The sequence below is a fragment of the Schistocerca gregaria genome, chromosome 3 (genome assembly GCF_023897955.1).
Source record: "Schistocerca gregaria isolate iqSchGreg1 chromosome 3, iqSchGreg1.2, whole genome shotgun sequence".
Taxonomy (NCBI): Eukaryota; Metazoa; Arthropoda; class Insecta; order Orthoptera; family Acrididae; genus Schistocerca; species Schistocerca gregaria.
The window spans coordinates 142,699,724-142,721,366 of record NC_064922.1 but is presented as its reverse complement, the minus strand read 5'-3'; the positions used below and the strand labels follow the sequence as shown (position 1 = coordinate 142,721,366).

The following is a 21,643-nucleotide window of genomic DNA, read 5'->3' as shown; positions in this document are numbered from 1 at the left end:
GTAGTCAAATTAAATCGGGTGATGCTGAGGGAATTAGATTAGGAAATGAGACACTTCAAGTAGTAAAGGAGTTTTGCTATTTAGGAAGTAAAATAACTGATGATGGTCGAAGTAGAGAGGATATAAAATGTAGACTGGCAATGGCAAGGAAAGCGTTTCTGAAGAAGAGAAATTTGTTAACATCGAATATAGATTTATGTATCAGGAAGTCGTTTCTGAAAGTATTTGTTTGGAGTGTAGCCATGTATGGAAGTGAAACATGGACGATAACTAGTTTGGACAAGAAGAGAATAGAAGCTTTCGAAATGTGGTGCTACAGAAGAATACTGAAGATAAGCTGGATAGATCACGTAACTAATGAGGAGGTATTGAATAGGATTGGGGAGAAGAGAAGTTTGTGGCACAACTTGACTAGAAGAAGGGATCGGTTGGTAGGACATCTTTTGAGGCATCAAGGGATCACAAATTTAGCATTGGAGGGCAGCGTGGAGGGTAAAAATCGTAGAGGGAGACCGAGAGATGAGTACACTAAGCAGATTCAGAAGGATGTAGGATGCAGTAGGTACTGGGAGATGAAGCAGCTTGCACAGGATAGAGTAGCATGGAGAGCTGCATCAAACCAGTCTCAGGACTGATGACAACAACAACAACAACAGTTATATATTTTATGATTTTGGTTGGGGTGGCTTTAAATATTGTGGGCTAGCATGAGACTTTCAATTAAGTACGCACGATATATTTTAAACACAGCGCGCGACTCACCGTCTTCTAATAAATAGTTTGCGTGAGCGCTGCTATTTAGTAAAGAAAATATGCGTATTTTTACGCAAACTGTAATTATTAACATGGGTCTCAAGGGCTACTGGTTATATATGGACCAAATTACACAAAGATTCTCTGAAAGGGCACTGCCGACTTCCTTCCCCATCCTTCCCTAATCCGATGAGACCGATGACCACGCTGTCTGGACTCCTTCCCCAACCAACACAAAGATTAACTGAGATATTGCGGAATGTAATGCTTTTCAATATATCTTGTTCATGATTTGCAAGGCAAAACTGGAGAGAATCTCGTCGGCTGTTAGGCGGCCAAAATGAAACATTCTGAACTCATTCAGTGCTCTGAATTTTGGTAACTGAAATTAATTTTAACTTCGAAATTAATGAAAGATCAAAACTGAGATGTCTCTCGCATTTACATTTAATATTATGACTCGAAATTTTATTTATATAATACAGTCACCGTAATGGCCGACTAAATCCTGCTATGGGAGATGAGTTCCCTGCATGACGAAGTCCTGTAAAAAACTTTGTTAATCATAATTAATGGTTGCGATAATGAGAGGTGACAACTAAGTCAATCATACACAATTTCTAATAACAATTTCTATTGTATTTTTCAAAAATACAGATAAAACTTACGTTAATTATCAGACAGCACTACAATGGCGGCGTACCGCTAGACGAAACATAACTGGAGAGTTAGCTCAGTCAAAGCATTGTCCCTGATCTTCATGGCCTTTGTTACACACAGAGATTATACCAAAAATACTGTGTTTTGTTAATTACATAGATATTTGTGGTTTGATAATAATAACTTACGTTCTTTACTATTTGTTATACATCGCTTACACGTACACAGTCTTGAAATAATTTATAATTCACACAACTCATAACAAAAACTTCCTCTCGCTTTCTCCAAATATCCGTTTATGTGACATACCGTCACGAATGGATAAGTATGCATCCACCCTTGCGGACGATGTACACCCCTCGCAGTGTACGTTCTTGGTTCGAAGAGCACCTGCATGAGTTTACCACCTAGTCAAAGAACTCCCGAGATTAAAACCCAATCGAGAATCTGTGGGTCCATCTCGATCGGGCTAATCGCGCCACGGATCCTCGACCGAAAATCCTATTGAAGCTGGCATGTCAGTGGCGTCAGCATGGCTCCAAATCCCTGTCGTTGCCTTCCATGAATCCCACTGACTCCCTTCCTGCACGTGTTGCAACTGTCTGCCGTGCGAAAGTTGGTTATTCAGACTTCTAAGAGTGGTCATATTAATGTGATTGGGCAGTGCATAATTTCTGTGCACTGCAGGAATCTCGCGCATTTCAGTACAACCAAGAGTACCGTGCACCTCTGTGACCAGGAAATTCTTTCGTTCAAATGAGCACCATGCGACTTAACTTCTGAGGTCATCAGTCGCCTAGAGCTTAGAACTAATTAAACCTAACGACATCACACACATCCATGCCCGAGGCAGGATTCGAACCTGCGACCGTAGCGGTCGGTCGGCTCCCGACTGCAGCGCCTAGAACCGCACGGCCACTACCGCCGGTGAAATTCTTTCGTATTCTCTGCAAGTAGTGACAGTGTTTTCATTACAAGACCCGTACACGGATGCCATATCGGTGCACTCAGCATTTGTAAAGACGTGCGGCGCGTTCAAAGTGACCATAGGATTGGCCAGCAACTCACAATTACAGCTGAAAAATTCAAGCGCAAATTTACGACTTGAACTTGAAAACAAAAATGACAGTCGATAAACGAAGTACAATCACCCAAAATGAAAACTTACCTCTGCAATCAGCTATATCTCTGTACCAAATTCAATTTGGACACTTATTATAAGGAATTTTTTTATTGAAAGTGATGTAAGCTACCCCCTGATAAATATTTACTACTCCCCCTGCAAATTAATGCCTGGTTGTTTAATACAAAAAATCTCGTAGATAATATCACTGAGCCGGCCGTGGTGGCCGAGCTGTTCTAGGCGCTACAGTCTGGAACCGCGCGACCGCTACGGTCGCAGGTTCGAATCCTGCCACGGGCATGGGTGTGTGTGATGTCCTTAGGTTAGTTAGGTTTAAGTAGTTCTAAGTTCTAGGGGACTGATGACCTCAGAAGTTAACTCCCACAGTCCTCAGAGCCATTTGAACCATTTAATATCACTGAATGGAAGGTCGAATGCGCGACACGCCAGAGAGAACAACATGAACAGGACACATTCGTCCTCTGCACGATACTTGGCAATAAATATCACTCTGCAGATGTGTGTGGCGGCGAATCCCACCAAATCCTGGAAACCACTAGACTTTCCCGTACCCCCCACTACGTGAAGTACTGTAAGTAGGCTGTTTAGTTTTTGTTTTATTGGTAACGCCGCCGCTACGTAGCGCTCTGTATGAAAATCACTGGCTGTGCTGTGTGCAGTCTGTGGCTGGTTGGCATTGTTGTAATACTCGCCATTGTAGTGTTGGGGAGCGGCAGCTGGATGCTTACAGCGCGTAGCGTTGCGCAGTTGGAGGTGAGCCGCCAGCAGTGGTGGACGTGAGTAGAGAGATGGCGGAGTTTTGAAATTTGTAAGATTCAAATGGCTCTGAGCACTATGGGACTCAACTGCTGTGGTTATTAGTCCCCTAGAACTTAGAACTACTTAAACCTAACTAACCTAAGGACATCACACACATCCATGCCCGAGGCAGGATTCGAACCTGCGACCGTAGCAGTCGCACGGTCCCGGACTGCGCGCCTAGAACCGCGAGACCACCGCGGCCGGCGAAATTTGTAAGAATTGGTGTCACGAACTGACTTATATATTATGAATATTAAGGTAAATACATTGTCTGTTCTGTATTAAAATCTTTCATTTGCTAACTATGCCTGTCAGTAGTTAGTGCCTTCCGTAGTTTGAATATTTTATTTAGCTGGCAGTAGTGGTGCTCGCTGTACTGCAGTAGCTTGAGTAACGAAGATTTTTGTGAGGTAAGTGATTTGTGAAACGAATAGGTTACTGTTAGTCAGGGCCATTCTTTCGTAGGGATTTTTGAAAGTCAGATTGCGTTGCGCTAAAAACTATTGTGTTTCAGTTTAAGCACAGTCGTGTATAATTGTTCAAAGAGGACGTTTCACATAGACCAGTCTTGTATAAATTTTTCAAAGGGGACGTTTCATAGTACCAACAGCCATAAACAGAACGCAAAAGGTCACTTGACAACTTCATGTTATATATGAGTGACCTGTTAGGCAGTATTAATAGTAACGGCAACCATTTAGTGAATATCTGTAACAATACCTGTGCAAGGCTCCATAAATATGTAATGCCAGACTCGAAAAGATTTCAGTGTGGTGCAGAGATTAACAAGTTGCTTTAAAGGTGTACTCACTTTGTAGTTTTGCAACGGTACAGGGAAAATTAGCATTACTCGTGCGTAACAATTAAATGAAAAAATATCGATGGGTTCCAAAATTTTTTGGCTTTAAATGTTCAGAAATGTGAAATGGTGCACTCCACAGAAAGCGGAAAATTAGTATCCTATGACTTTGATTCGCAACCACACTGCTCAGTTAGATAAATGTGACCACCTTTCAAAAGCATGAATAACCAACCTTTGGAGTGCTGACCGCTGCGAGACGTCATGAAGAGAGTCAGCGACGTTGTGGAAGGTACCGAGAGTCATGTGGATCCATGCAGACTTCAGTGACATGGTCGGCTGCGCTAGGTTTCTCGGCGGAGGCTCCATGGCGCGTATTGCCCTATGGAGGTTGTCTAACAGATTCTCGATTGGACTTAAATGCATGGAGTCCGGTGACCGGGGGAGTACGGTACACGTCTGAGTGTACTCGAACCACTTACGTGCACTGCTAGCTCTGTGACACGTTGCATTCTCTTGCTGGTAGATGCAATCGTGCCGAGGATAAACTGACTGCATGTATGGGTGGACATGGTCCCCTGTTGCCACTCGGTGGACGTCCTGACCCGGTACTGACGTGCAAATTCAAGCCCTCTTTGTCGATGATCAGCAGTCAGAACGCGTGTATGAACCAGCGTGCTGTGGAGGCCCATACACAGCAATATCCACTGAAGATTTCAAAGTGGTGCAAACATTCGTCACTTATTTTAATGGTTCAGATACGCAAAACTGTTAGTCGTTTTCTCGTTCCACGGATCATTTGTACGATTAATTGCGATGGTGTGGAAAAAATCATTTAATATGTATATCACACATTCGTATGCAGCTATGGCTACATGGATCTTATTTAAATGTAAGTTAGTAATTCCTACACATCACATTTTACAATTACAAAAATAGAAATTCTTCTACGAAACAGAGGGAGAAACTTCCTCTCCTTGCTTTCATTTTTAGCTTTACCGTCTATTAGGCTTAGATATCATTGGGTAAGTAATGCAAAGTTTTGATGACAGCACTGTGCAGCCTTCTTTTGCTAAGGACAAATTAGATGTAAATTAATGAATACAAATTTTTGTTCTATGTACATCATTGTTCCTTTTGACCTACAGTGAGTTATTTATGATAGTCTTAAAAAAATGTTCAAATGTGTGTGCAATCTTATGCGACGTAACTGCTAAGGTTATCAGTCTCTAATCTTACACACCACTTAACCCAAATTATCCTAATGACAAACACATACACCCATGCCCGAGGGAGGACTCGAACCTCCGCCGGGACCAGCCGCACAATCCATGACTGCAGCGCGCAGACCGCTCGGCTAATCCCGCGCGGCATAATAGTCTTCATGAGGGAATAAACGTACTGGGAAACAGTTGTCGAAATACACATCAGAAAGCGAAAAAACGTAGTAGTCTATGACCACAATATGAACGAGTCATAAATGGAGGGAGATCAACTCATACAAATACCATGTCTATAACAGTTTGTAGGGAATGGAATGGAACGATGACAAATTTCCAACGATTCATTGGTAGAATACTAGAGAAATGCAATCAGTCTACAAAGGAGATTGCTCAAAAACACTCGTGCAGAACCGCTTAGCATATTATTCAAGTGTGTACCATGAGAGATTGACAGGGGATGCTGATCTAATACAAAGAAAGGCAGACTATGTAGATGTAAGAACTGGTCGCAACTAATGACGTGACGCATCAAAGACACATGGTCTTGGGTAATTGAGCAACTTGATGCTCATGAGGAGAGAAATTGTTATTCATAACAAAATAAGAATGATTTTGAAGTAATAGACTTAACATCAGAAGAGGCACCAATGTTAGCACTGAATAGGGGATCGTGGAGGAATTTTATAAGGGGGACTATGCTCCAGACTGAACGCTGAAAGGCATAATCAGTCTTAAATGACGACGACGATGATGATGATGATGATGATGATGATGATGATGATTAACAACATAAGAGTAGATTACATAAGTACCAATAAAACGAGACTGCTGTTAAAATTAATTCCTTCTCCAGGCTGTGATTCTCGCTTCATTGACGAGGACACTGTACATACATTAACAGAGTGCGATAAATACCATCATCCAAGAAAGATTACATTGTACAACATTTTAAAAATTAAGGAAATTTTTTTGTGCTAATAGCTTTTCTTTCCATGAAATGTGTTTGCCATTTCTCTCGTCTTTGTAAAAGCGAACATAAAAATTTGAGGATATGTTCATGTTTCATCATATATGTATATAACTGGAGTTTATGTTAAAATTCTGTGGATTTCACTGCAGTGGTGCAATCACACTAAAGTGCTTTGTTGACTCCTTATCTCGTTTAATTACGTTTTATATTTTGTAATGAAATCAGACCACTGTCATGTTTGCATCATTATGTACAACAGCTGCATCTAGTGACATGAACTCTGCTTCAAATCAGTTTCTATTAATTAAAAGATTTACAAACGCAGCTGAGTACTAAACATTTCCAAGTTATTAATATAGTCATCGGTAGCAGAGTGTGTGCCATAATATCTTGGCTCAGTTGGGAAGTACAACCTTATAAGACTTGGAGTCTGTGGTTCAAACAGACTGTAAAGAAAACAGGTGCGAATCGTACGAGTATTGTTGGTTTAAAGACAATTGTATTGTTCGAATCTCATCAATAACAAACTCCTTTTTTTCTTTGATAGGGAGTTGTAGAAAATGTCATGGGCATTTCTCTAGTATTTGGATGTCACGAACGCGTAAGCGTCTTTGTAGTGTTTGAAATCATAAGCAGGCTGTGTCATCAGATATGCTGTGTATCCTGGAGGCTTGCTCGGATCATCTCTGCATCGTAAGATGTGCGAGAGCTAATGCACACAGTTAGTCGTGAGATGAAGAGAGTGCTTCATGGGTAGTCGGAAACGAGATGGTACGTATTCCTCCTCCTTCATGGGTAGTACTACGGCATAGGCCGAGTGGTACGGTTGCAGTTACACTACTACACATTAAAATTGCTACACCAAGAAGAAATGCAGATGATAAACGGGTATTCATTGGACAAATGTGATAACATTTTTACGCAATTTGGGTGCATAGATCCTGAGAAATCAGTATCCAGAACAGCCATTTCTGGCCATAATAACGGCCTCGATACGCCTGGGCATTGAGTCAAACAGAGCTTGGATAGCATGTACAGGTACAGCTGCCCATGCAGCTTCAACACGAGACCACAGTTTATCAAGAGTAGTGACTGGCGTATTGTAAGGAGCCCGTTGCTCGGCCACAACTGACCAGACGTTTTCAGTTGGTGAGAGATCTGGAGAATCTGCTGCCCATGACAGCAGTCGAACTTTTTCTATATCAAGAAAGGCCCGCACAGGGCCTGCAACATGTGGTCGTGCATTATCCTGCCGAAATGTAGGTTTTTGCAGGAATCGAATGAAGGGTAGAACCACAGGTCGTACCACATCTGAAATGAAAAGTCCACTGTTCAAAGCGCCGTCCGTCGGACAAGAGATGACCGAGACGTGTAACTAATGGCACCCCATACCATCACGTTGGGTGATACGCCAGTATGGCGATAACGAATACACGCTTCTAATGTGCGTTCACAGCGATGTCGCCAAACACGGATGCGACCATCATGATGCTGTAAACAGAACCTGGATTCATCCGAAAAAATGACGTTTCGCCATTTGTGCACCCAGGTTCGTCGTACACCATCACAGGGGCTCCTGTCTGTGATGCGGCGTCAAGGGTAACCACAGCCATGGTCTCCGAGCTGATAGTCCAAGCTCCTGCAAACGTCGTCCAACTGTTCGTGCAGATGGTTGTTGTCTTGCAAACGTCCTCATCTGCTGAATCAGGGATCGAGACGTGGCTGCATGCGGATAAGATACCTGTCATCTCGACTGCTAGTGATACGAGGCCAGTGGGATCCAGCACGGCGTTACGTATTACCCTCCTGAACCCACCGATTCCATATTCTGCTAACAGTCATTGGATCTCGACCAATTCGAGCAGAAATGTTGCGATACGATAACCCGCAATCGCGATAGGCTACAATCGCATCTTTATCAAAGTCAGAAACGTGATGGTAGGTATTCCTCCTCCTTACACGAGGCATCATAACAACGTTTCACCAGGCAACGCCAGTCAACTGCTGTCTGTGTATGAGAAATCGGTTGGAAACTTTCCTCATGTCAGCACGTTGTAGGTGTCGCTATTGGCGTCAACCTTATGTGAATGCTCTGAAAAGCTAATTATTTGCATATCTCAGCATCTTCTTCCTGTCGGCTAAGTTTCGCGTCTGTAGCACGTCATCTTCGTGGTGTAGCAATTTTAATGGCCAGTAGTGTATATTCGGAGGAAGTGGAGCATGTTGGTTTACTGATTAATTATTTGAGGTGAGGACAGAGATTGAAGCATTTTGAGAATCATATTTTATTATATTTTGACGAGTGACAGAAGAGGGTTTAATGTAAGGTAAATGATTTCATATTTTGTACTTAATTGCTGCAGCTTGAAGTTACGTATTCTTGGCTCAGTCATCCAGAGACTTGAATATAGGGAAATATAAACAGCCATGTGTAATTTACCATTTTAAATTGCCGTTAGGAATAACTGTATAAAATTTAATATCATATTTACCAGTTGCATTTCTTGAGAAGCTCTCATTTGATGTTAAAGACTATTCACCCATGTCCATTGAGGAACTGTAATTTTGTGTGTGTGTGTGTGTGTGTGTGTGTGTGTGTGTGTGTATTAAGGTTTGTGAACCAAAGAAAGAGATACTTTTTCAGTGTAGAACTTTCCTAATCAAACACTAATTACATTTGCTGTTATAACTTATCCCCAAGTCATTGTCCGCATCCAAAGTCCCTGCCACGCCGATGGCCTTGCAAAAGTGGTAACACCAAAGTTAAGCGTTGTCGAGTTTGGATAGCACTTGGATGGGTCTCTCTGTCCGGGTCTGCCGAGTGCTGTTGGCAATCAGGGTGCACTCAGCCCTTGTGAGGCCAATTGAGGAGCTACTTGATTGGGAAGTAGCGGTACCGGTCTCGAAAACTGGCAATGGTCATGAGACTGGTGTGCTGATCACATGCCCTTCCGTATCCTCATCCGGTGACGCCTAGGGGCTGAGGATGACTTGGCGGACGGTCGGTACCGTTGGGCCTTCTGGGCCTGTATATTATTAAAGTCTATGACAAAATATGAGTTATCATTGTTAATTTTTCCGATTTGTAATGAACGACGTTTGGGAGCCAAAATTAAACAATGAGAAAGAGGAACAGGCGTTTTTCTGACGAGTTATCACTTTTGATTTTTTAGATTTGTAATGAACGATGCTTCGGAGCCAAAATTAAATAATGAGAAAAGGGAACAGGCGTTTATCTGGGGCCAGTTCATCAGCGTAAAAGTTTAATGATTCTAAGTGTTAAATTCTGACAGTATTCTTGCTGTTAACAATGTTTACACGGACAGGGAATCACAAGGGCACTTTCAAGTTACTTTCCTCGGAGTCAATACATTCTCGCAATCGAATTATTATGTTCAGAGTTTACGAATATCTATGTTCAAAATTTACGTTAGCTTACAGTTAGCTTACATTTCCAGCAAACAAAACATTTAATGAATAACAGTTTTTCTATTATTTTTATTAAGATAACTTTCTACTTACTTAAAATGCACATTCTTCAGCAAATGAAACTATTAATTAAGAAATATCGAATCATACATTCCTAATAAAAGCATATATTCTTATCCGAAATTACTTATCTCATAAAAATAGTTTGGTGCAAAAATATATTATTTTTTTATCCCTAGAGATTTATCAGTGTTATTGTGCACATATCTTTTTTTCTAATTTCCGCGTGAATGTATCAAATTTTAAATATTTTCTTAATATAAAGGAATGTTAAGTCTGTGTCGTGAATTGGCTTCTTATGTGACTGGAGGTGGAGTGCAGCATTTCATCTGCTGTGGCGCTAGGAGGGAGGTGGTTTGGGACCCATCGCCCCAGCCATGTTTTGCTCGCGGGAAAGATCCCTGGTACTCAGTATGATGGCAAAGTCAGTGGCCACGGGATTGTGTTAGGGGAGATGGGAAAGAGGAAATGCCACCACTCCTACAACGCACTGAACCCAGGACCTCCAGGGTCTCAGTGGCGAACTCTGTCCACTACGCCGCCATGAGCATGCTTTTAGTATGGGCAGTAACTGAAATAAAAAGATGGTATGTTTATTTTAAAAAAAGATTCAATATTTGTTATCACAAATTTCCATTTGCTAAGAAATACGGAATTTAAACTGAAATGTGGTCAGCTGTTTTTCCATGCCTTTTCCATTTGATTTAAGACTGATTGTATAATTACAGTAAAAGCTAGACATAACCCTACGTAAGAAACTGGGATGGGGGCCCTCAACGCCGACACGGCGCGTCCCAGTGGCTAACAAGGGAATCTGCTGTTGATATGCAGGACAGATGTGAATAAGGCCTAGCCAAATAAGCACCCGCGGATAAACCGAGGTGAATAGAAAATGGTCAACGGCTTCAATGGCAAAAGAGGACTTATGTCTCAATGGCCGAGAGGGCGGAAGATCCGAATATCAAATCCACTTTGCGTCACTTGAATTGAGCGGGAAAATGGTCAGCGTCTGTTTACGTAGTAGTTGCGGCTGCACTCCTCACGTTCCAGGAACTATCAATCCCTGGTCCTAAAGTCCTAATGGGAACAATGGGCATATCTTCGATTACAAGCAATTATAATACATGAGAGAAACAACAGAATTATCCCAGGTGGTAACCAATCCACCCGTCAACGGACGGCAACAAGGTCTTCGGATTCAGGGGGACCTGGGATACCACGATCACAGAGAAAGTCGGAGTTCTCTGGCAAACTACCATCAAAAAGACCCACTTACATCGGGACCTTCACCGCGCGGAGTGGCCGCGAGGTTTGAGGTGTCATTCACGGACTGCGTTGCCTCTCTCGCCGGAGGTTCGAATCCTCCCTCGGGTATAGGTGTATGTGTGTGTCGTTGTTAGCATCACTTAGTTTAAGTAGTGTGTAAGTCTAGGGACCGATGACCTAAGCAGTTTGGTCTCTTAGGAATTCACACACATATGAACATTCGGGACCTTCAACATCAACACCTTACGACAACCAGGTCTACTACATATCTTAACAGAAGAATTAAATCGGCAAAAGATACAGATACTAGCTTCTCAGGAAACACGCTTTACAGGTGAAAACCCACTAGACCATGATAATTACCGTATCTTCAAAAGTAAAACAGACGAACGAATAGGAAGAGGTGGCTCCCCACTCCTGGGTATGGCATTTGTCGTTCACAAGAGCATAGTTGATCCAAATAAAGATGTCACCCCCATTAGTAATAGACTATTGACAATGCGCATACAATATGCAAACAAAAAATACACACTAAGTAAAGTACATGAACCCACGAACACTGAAAATAAGAGAGATCTGCAGAAGGTAGAGCAGTTGGGGTCTAAACTCGAGAACATTATGGCATTAGTCCACAAAGAAGATACCAAGATATTACTAGGCGACTTCAGTGCCCAGATTGGCAGACAAAAAGAATACCAAAAGACCGTATAAAAATTCCTGGCCCATAAATTCACCAACAAGAATGGCATGAGGCTCATTGAACTGTACCAACAGAACAATCTGAAAATAATGTCCATCTCCCTGAGGAAACATCCTCGAAAACAGAAGACTTGGAGATTTCCTATATAGTCTCTCGGAGAATATCAGATAGAATACGTGCCCATCACACATCCTTCATGAAGTGCAAGTCCGAAAAGGAGCCAACATTGACTCTGACCACTATCTAGTGCGGATCAAAGTGAAATTTACTCCGAAAAGAATCCACCACAAGAAAACTCATCGTCAAAAATTCGACACCAGAAAGATTAAAGAAAGCAACATAAAAGAAGAATGGGGAAAGGAAAATGCAGGCACCTGGCAGCAATTCCGCAACAAGGTAATCATGAGAACCAAAGAGGCAGTACCCAGAGTTAATGGCGGTCCTCTGGCTTGGAGCAGAGTGGAAGGTTTGAACCAGAGGTTCAGACGGCTCTGCGACGGTTGTTGTTGTTGTTGTGGTCTTCAGTTCTGAGACTGGTTTGATGCAGCTCTCCATGCTACTCTATCCTGTGCAAGCTTCTTAATCTCCCAGTACCTACTGCAGCCTACATCCTTTTGAATTTGCTTAGTGTATTCATCTCTTGGTCTCCCTCTACGATTTTTACCCTCCACGCTGCCCTCCAATACTAAATGGGTGATCCCTCGATGTCTCAGAACATCTCCTAACAACCGATCCCTTCTTCTAGTCAAGTTGTGCCACAAGCTCCTCTTCTCCCCAATTCCATTCAATATTTCCTCATTATTTATGTGATCTACCCATCTAATCTTCAGCATTATATGGGCAGAAGAAATCCATAGACACATCTTCAGACGGAAGAATAACAAGGCGTCTGGAGAAGATGGTATAGCTGCAGAACTACTGAAGAACATAGGCCCAAATACACTTGAGGAGCTCACAAAAATCATTTGGAAAACAAAAAAGGTACCTGAAGAATGGAAATGTGCACTCATCGACCCGTTACACAAGAAAGGTGACAGATGTCAATAACTACAGAGGTATTTCTCTCCTTGAAGTCACCTAGAAAATTCTATTCGCGGGTCTCCAAAGAACACAAGAACAGCTTGAAAATAAAATTGGTGACAATCAAGCCGGTTTCCGTCTGGGGCGTACTTGTGTAGAACAAATTTTCAATTTGAAGATGCTTTTGAAATATAGAGAAACTCGAAGCTCTGTGATCATCTTTATGTTCGTCGACTTCAAGAAGGCATATGATTCAGTAGATCGACAGTCCCTCTTTAAAATCTTAGAAGAACAAGGACTTGATCGAAAGATATTAAGACTCATCAAGGAAACACTCACGGGCACGAAGTCAAAAGTGAAATTCATGGGCGAATTGTCAGCGATCGAACAGATTGAATTCCTCAAAACTGGACTGCAAATTTCATTCGAGAAGACCAAGTTCATTTGCACTAAATTCGACAGTAGGGAACTGAACACAAAGTACGGGCAGATCAGACGAGTTCCCAGCTTCAAATATCTCGGTGAGGACATAGAACTGACAGTGTTGGAAAATGAAGCACAGAAACTTAGGTTACAAAAGCTCCAATGAGCATATGGGAGAACACGTGAAACCTACAACAAGAAATGTATGTCCATTCATGCAGAGACCAAATATTATAATACAGTGATTAAACCTGAAGTGCTGTACGCGAGCGAAACTCTGGTACTTAATGGAAAAGGCGATCTGGAGAACGTCTGGCAGGAGGAAAAAAAGATCATGAGGAAAATGCTGGGACCAGATAAAACAAATCGAGCAAAGCAACAGAAGAACTGTTCAACCTTGCAGCAGGTATCAGAAAACGAAGGCTGAAATTCTATGGACAAATTCACAGTCTCCCATCTTCAAGGCTAACTCATAGTATCTTGGCATACACTGCAAAACTGAAGAACATAGCATGGATGGAAGAAGTTAGTCTTCTGGGTTATTAGGCCGCGTCACGTTTCTTCTAAAATGTTCGACGCTTCAACTCCTCTGCTGGGATCTTCCTCAGGATGTTTTGGTGTCCACCACTGCTAGAACACAGTGTTCTAGCCGTAGTGGACACCAAAAGATCCTGAGGAAGATAGCAGCAGAGGGGTCGAAACGTCGAACATTTTAGAAGAAACATGACGCGGCCTAATAACCCAGAAGATTTTAACTTCAGTGACAACGGCCACGAAAGCCTGCAGCCTTACATGGATACAAGAAGTCAAACATGGCTTGGAGAAGTCACAGATAGGAACATCGGACATACTAGACAGGAAACTTTACCATAAGAAGATAAACAGATGGGTAGTAACGCCAGAGAATGAAGTCTCTGAAAGATCAGGGGCCAAGTGGTCAGAAGAAAGTCTCAAAACTGGCTCTGAGCAGTATGGGACTTAACATCTGAGGTCATCAGTCCCCTAGAACTTAGAACTACTTAAACCTAACTAACCTAAGGACATCGCACCCATACAAGCCCGAGGCAGGATTCGAACCTGTGAGCGTAGTGGTCGCGCGGTTCCATACTAAAACGCCTAGAACCGCTAGGCCACAGCGGTCGACCAGAAGAAATGAAGAAAACACGTAGCGAAGGAATGAAAGCTATATGGGCTATTAGAAAGGCGAATCATAAATGTAATGCGTGATCTGACTGGGTCCATACGCACATCACAATAAAAGTTAGACGATGGTAATGGTGAGGATTGCATTGTGAATGTTGTTACTGAAGATTTCGAAGTACCGTTCGCTATGTAGTTGCGTTTCCCTTCCTTACCACGGCGATGGACTTACTGGTTTTGAATGCTTTTTGTGTGCCTGAGAAGACACAGTACACTGGAGCTGAGTCAGGGAGAACAGAGTATGACACTGTGCTTGGAGCCGAGACCTGAGGCAGATTTCGCGTAACTGGCTGCCACGATGGCGGCCTTCGTTACTGTGCGCAGCACTTAAATCACGGTGAGCATTCATAGCAGCATCGGGGAGGTAGGTGATTCTTATCTCGCACTTGTGGGGTTGTTATACAATCGTCTATCTCACGTTTCGCGTACATGTGTTGCTTGTATGAACCTCTCAGTCATCACCAAGCTTCGTCATTGCATCCTGTCAGGAAATAGCGAGTTTTGAATCTGTTTCAAACTGTCGTTTTGAGTTAACAGTAGGTAATTTCTCATTCAGTCGAGTAACATTGGTATTCAGATAATCATTAATCAAAATTTTGGTGCAGCTAGCATTACTCAGTTGTTTGAGTGTCTCCGTTTTATGAGTTGTGATGGCCTACGTTTTAATGAATAAATTAGAGCGTTTAAATGAGAGATTGTTGTCAGACACCTTACTGTCGCATTTAGTTGTTGTGTAAATCCCGACTGTAAGATCTTTTGATAGATCTATTAGATCCATTAGAAGTTGTGCACATTAAATTCATAAGATAGAGCTCAAAGAAGTGGCCTGCCCACAATTAGTTATCAGAGTTAGGGAAACGCTCCAGGAGAGGGGATTTTGGAAAATAAAAGTAAAAAAGTTCTGTTAACGACATTTTAATGAGTGTCTCTCCGAGTACAGCTGCTACACTACGCAATCACCTACCGATTGCTCAGAAAACTAATGAGAAAGGTTTTTTATTATGTTTCTTTTTTTTTCTTGAATGATTGTGATGTACTGCTGTGGAAATTTATGTCAGAGCATTCACTATGACGTCCTGTAAGTAGGGAGAGGAAAAATTCGTTTTATTTTGTGGCATAATCTGGTGTTATTTCTGTCACATTCAGCGTTAGATTTTGCAAAAACTCGTGTTATTTTTACAAGGTTCATTTTTATTTCTGCAATATTTTTGTAAATTCGTTATTTTTTGCCCTATTTGGTGTTATTTTTTGCCAAAATTGGTGTTATATTTTTGTCAAATTCGGTATAATTTTTATCACATTCCAAATTTGTTGACTGACCTTTTTTGTCAGATTCAGCGTAATTTTTTACCAGAGTTGGAATTATTTTTGACAGATACCGTTTTATTTATTGTGAGATTTCATGCTATTTTCTCATACAGTCTACGTTGTTTCTTTTGGCATATCTATTATTTTTGTCAAATTTGTTGCTTCTGGCATATTTTGTTGTTTTTGGCCAAATTTTGTGTCACTATTCGTCGAAGTAGACGTTTTCATTCCAAAATCAGTGTCATTGCCCTTACGAAAATCGGTGTTTTGGCATATTCGGTGTTGCCGGACGGGTGGCAGAGCGGTTCTAGGCGCTACAGTCTGGAACCGTGCGACCGCTGCGGTCACAGTTTCGAATCCTGTCTCGGTCATGGATGTGTGTGATGTCATTAGGTTAGTTAGGTTTAAGTAGTTCCAAGTTCTAATGGACTGATGACCTTAGAAGTTAAGTCCCATAGTGCTCAGAGCCATTTGAACCATGTTATTCGGTGTTTCTGCCACATTTAGTGTTATTTTTTGACATGCGGTGTTACTTTGTGCCAAATTCTTTATTATTTTTGTGACATCTGGTGTAACTTTTTGCCAAAAGTGGTGTATCACTTTTGCTACATGTGGCGCTATTTTTTGGCAAACTCAATGCTTACTTTTTACCGAATTAGATGATATTTTCTTGACATATTTACCAGTATGTTTGTGTTCTTTGTCAAAGTTGGTATCTCTTTGCCATATTTGGTGTTTTTGTCGAATTTTGTGTCCCTTTGTCAAATTAGGTGTTTTTTGTCAAATTCCGTGATTTTGTTGCCAAATTCAATGCTATTTCTGTTAATTTAGTGGCTATTTTCCTCGTCAGGACAAAGTTCGTTACGCAGGCAATTAACTGCAGTTTCAGATTATACACGAATCTCTGCCATGAGATTAGAAGTCAAAATATCGTCTTTTCATTCTATAATTATCAATTCAGTATTAGCAAACTGCCATCGTCAAACTTTTAAAAGTTTTACTCAGCAAAATTATAAATTCTGCGGTGTCACGTAAAAACCGTCATAAATTTTTGATTAAAAACGCTAATTTCGCATTATTTTAGTGAAATTTTCCCGTCGCTATCTATAAGTATGAAGGATTGTTTGGGGGAAGAGACCAAACAGCGAGGTCATCGGTCTCACCGGGTTGAGGAAGGACGGGGAAGGAAATCGGCCGTGCCCTTTCAAGGGAACCATCTTGTCATTTGCCGGAGTGATGTAGGGAAATCACGGGAAACCTAAATCAGGATGGCCGGACGCGGGATTGAACCGTCATCCCACCGATTGCGAGTCCAGTGTGCTAACCACTTCGTCACCTCGCTCGGTATATCGATAAGTATGAAGAGAATGAAAGAGTGGCCAGTGGGAGAGGCGCCAGCCTGTTAGTCGGCGACAGGGGTGAGTCGGCTGCAGAACGCAGCTACAGTGGCCAGCCAGCCAGCCGGCCGGCCAGACAGCAGGTGGCAGTGACCTCGTTCCCAGTTCCCCGTCCCGCGGCCAGCTGTGCGGAGCGACTGACTCCCCGCTCGGCCGTCGCCCGGTTTTCAGCGGACGCTGCGACGCGGCCGGGCTGCGACCAGCTGTGTGAGCTTCTGAGAGCCGCCGGCCAATCAGCGGGCGCGCAAAAACACGCCGGCCGCAGCCGCACCGGGGACTGAGTGCACGTGTGCCGCCGCGGCCGCCACAGGCCCGCTAATTACTCCCTTCCTACGTCGGCAGCGGCTGCTCGCAACCAGGTCGCCGGCTACTGTGCTGCCGCAAGCCACGTATTGAGAGAAATCGATCGTCACGCGGTTCTGCAGGCGGTGTGCAGACATTTGCCACGCCGGACATTTGCCACGGTTTTACCTGCTAACAAGGGAACCTCTTCATCGCGCCCCCCTCAGATTTAGTTATAAGTTGGCACAGCGGATAGGACTTGAAAAACTGAACACAGGTCAACCGAGAAAACAGGAAGAAGTTGTGTGGAACTATGAAAAAATAAGCAAAATATACAAACTGAGGAGTCCATGGGCAAGATAGACAACATCAAGGATGAAGTGCACTGAGGAGCGCCGTGGTCCCGTGGTTAGCGTGAGCAGCTGCGGAACGAGAGGTCCTTCGTTCAAGTCTTCCTTCAAGTGATAATTTTAATTTTTTATTTTCAGGCAATTATTATCTGTCCGTCTCTCCGTCCGATGGGAGGTAACTGTGCTGTAGTATGGGGACGCTACACCTAAACGGAAAATTTTGAAAACGTTAAAAAGATATGTTTTGACAGAGCACAGGGAAACCTGTGCGACTGTGACACTGTCGCAGTCATTTGTTGCAGTTTACATGACAAACTCTTCATGTTTTCATAACTTTTTTGGGAGTGATTATCACATCTACAAGGAAACCTAAATGGGGCAAGGTAGAAGAATCTTTTTACCCATTCGCCAAGTGTGCAAGTTAGGCGGGTCAACAACATATGCCGTCACCAGTGTCGTATAGTATATATCAGACGTGTTTTCCTGTAGAGGAATCGGTTGACCTACGACCTTGCGATCAAATGTTTTCGGTTCCCATTGGACAGGCACGTCCTTTCGTTTACTAATCGCACGGTTTTGCGGTGCGGTCGCAAAACACACGCTAAACTTGTTACAATGAATAGAGACGTCAATCAACGAACGGACAGATCATAATTTTGGGAAAATAAAAAAAAGTGAACTTTTCACTCGAAGGAAGACTTGAACTAACGACCTCTCGTTAAGCAGCTGCCCACGCTAACCACGGGACCACGGCGCTCCTGAGCTCAGACCCTCCTTGATGTTGCTTACGATGGGGAGGTTGCCTTGTAAGAAGGGTTGTGCCCCTTGCCTCCCCCTCCTCCCCCTCATCGCTGTCGCACAGTAAAGTTACTTACTGAGCCTTTCCGTTGGTTTACTTTACATAGGAACAGAATCTCTTTGGATTTTTCGCCACATTTCAGAGAGGCTTTCATTGTGGAAACTGTTAAATGCATCTCGCATTGAAATCCGCGCCAAATTTCGAGCCTCTGTAAAACTTCGCCAATCTTGGAGATTTTGCTTTCGTCTAAATTATACGTGCCTTTTTCGATGCTCCTGCAGCATCTTTCTTTCGTGTTTCGTGTAGCATGGCAGATCAGTTCCGTCTCTTATTAATTTATTTGGTATGAATCTCTCGAGTGCTGTTGATACTATTTCTCTGAACTTAAGCCACATGTGGTCTTCACTTACATAGTTTGGAAATATTGGAGACTGTCTCTTAGAAAGACGTCAACCGAGTTTTTAGCTGCTTTTATAAATAGCTATGGCAACGGCCTTGCTCCAGTGGATACACCGGTTCCCGTAAAATCACCGAAGTTAAGCGCTGTCGGGCGTGGTCAGCACTTGGATGGGTGACCATCCAGGCCTCCACGCGCTGTTGACATCTTTCGGGCTGCACTCAGCCTCGTGATGCCAATTGAGGAGCTACTCGACCGAGTAGTAGCGGCTTCGATCAAGTATACCGACTCACGACCGCGAGAGCTGTGTGCTGACCCCCGCCCTTCCTATCCGCATCCCCCACCGAGGATGGCACGGCGGTCGGATGGTCCCGGTAGGCCACTCGTGGCCTGCAGACGGAGTGCTTTTTTTTAATAAATAGATTTATTTTGGGTTTAGTTTTGGTGAATTTGTTTGTTACGGAATTGAGCCTCGCTCGACTATGTGTTCACTAATCCCTGTATCCGTCGTGATGCTCAGGATTATTTGTGGCTAAGAGGTCAAGTGTGTTTTCGTAACTATTTACAATTTGAATGGCCTCGTGAACTAACTGTTCAAAATAATTTTTAAAAAAGCATTTATAACAATTACAGTTGTTTTCTATATACAATAGGGTCTGATAACGTATTTTGTTAACATACGGAAGATCACGTAACTAATGAGGAGGTATTGAATAGGATTGGGGAGAAGAGAAGTTTGTGGCACAACTTGACTAGAAGAAGGGATCGGTTGGTAGGACATGTTTTGAGGCATCAAGGGATCACAAATTTAGCATTGGAGGGCAGCGTGGAGGGTAAAAATCGTAGAGGGAGACCGAGAGATGAGTACACTAAGCAGATTCAGAAGGATGTAGGTTGCAGTAGGTACTGGGAGATGAAGCAGCTTGCACAGGATAGAGTGGCATGGAGAGCTGCATCAAACCAGTCTCAGGACTGAAGACGACAACAACAACAACGGAGGGTAGATTGCAGTCACTGCCAACTATAATTGTATGAGTAGCGTACCTATTTGTGATGAGACTCAAGTTTTCCTTGAACTGTTCAGCAATTGTTTCATCTGAGACCTGGGATCGGTAAAAGGAGCCAGTTATTAATTCATTCCGGTTGTCGAATATAACCTCTGCCCATATTAAGTCACAGGAACTATCTGCTTCAAAGCCGCTTGTGAGCTGAAACACACATTACATTATTTTTCCTTAAGTTGTGCTTCTTGTTTCTGTTGCGATGCAGATCATTACAATTACGTCTTTTCCCTCCAAAACCTAGGATGCTTTCTCTGTGACCCTCTAAATAGCAGAGCAAAACAATGTAGAACAACAACGTATGTTACAAGCATAGCATTCTGTATTGCTTCTAACATTTCATAATTGTACGTCGACTTTAGATGACATGTTAGTCATAGATGTTCTTATCTCTATTTAGTGAACGTATTTTCAGTCATATTTTGAACATTGTCCCGCTACACTTTATTACCTAATGTTTCGCCGCAAGGGATATCGGAGTTTAGAGAGTAAATTAATATGGGGTATGTCGTTCTTCTTTTCAAACATTCACATTCCCATTTCTTCTTTCCTTATTGTCTTTTGGGCATGCAGTTGTAGTAATTAAAGTAGGCACAAATGCAGTGATCAAAAAGAAATGATTAGCGTACATTCGCATTTTCTTTACATCGTTCCTTTCTTGTTGCTCCACTGCCGATGGACTGTTTCTATCGGAATCAGTAAGCGTGAAAGGAAGCTACCGTACAGACAGAGGGATCTATATTTATATTTGGCAGAACTAATTACGTACTGACACAATCGTCGGATTGCTTTCGTTTCCCAAAAGTTATAAATATTTCGATTTCGGTAAAGAAGCTCTGTATTTCGCCAAGATGTCGAAGAAAAAGGTCCCTTACCTACTGGTTGTATCGAGAGCGATGTGGAGACGGCGGTTTGAAAGCGGACAGAAGTAGTACGAGGAAGGGCGTCCCGTACCGGAGGGATCGCTACTCAAGCTACCTGGCGAAGGGGCAAGTGTGGCAAACGTCCTGCGTGGCAAATGACCGGCATTCCTGCAGGCGATCCAAAACCACTGGTGGCAAATCTGCGCCTACTGAAATGTCGAACCGACGAAATTCTCCGTAAATGTCCACCAAACCCTTCTGTGTCTGTTGAACGATAAGTTACAGAAAGTTGCACGTTTCTCTTAGAATAATGATCAAAAATCAACTACTTCTCTGCCTTTAGTGGTTGTTAGATTTTCTCAATTTTTACCGCCGGGAAGCACTTTGTTGGTGGCGGCGTCATCAGTTCATGATATTAATACACTTAAGAGCAAAACTTAACGACGAAAGTAACTGCCGAATGATATCTCACTGCAAAACAACGTAATTAGGGCGTCAATTAGGGCGATTCACAAACTACAAGTTGAGTACACATTTTATTCCAAAAACGTTATCGTTGAAGTAGGGGCCAGGTGGTGCTGGTGAAAAACACACATTGATAAGGTTATCTTTTATTTTACAACGCTTTCTCAGTAATAAATTTTTAAGTCTGGCATTTCTTTAAAAAAAATTCAAACCAATTTCTAATAGTTTGACAATTCTCATTATAAAAAGGAGATTACCAGGTATGACATTAAC

At 42.6% G+C, this 21,643-nt stretch overlaps 1 pseudogene; it reads left to right on the top strand.

Moving 5' to 3' along the window:
• Window positions 1–19,069: 19,069 nt before the first annotated feature.
• Window positions 19,070–19,187, top strand: LOC126356807 (5S ribosomal RNA; annotated as a pseudogene).
• Window positions 19,188–21,643: the final 2,456 nt, after the last annotated feature.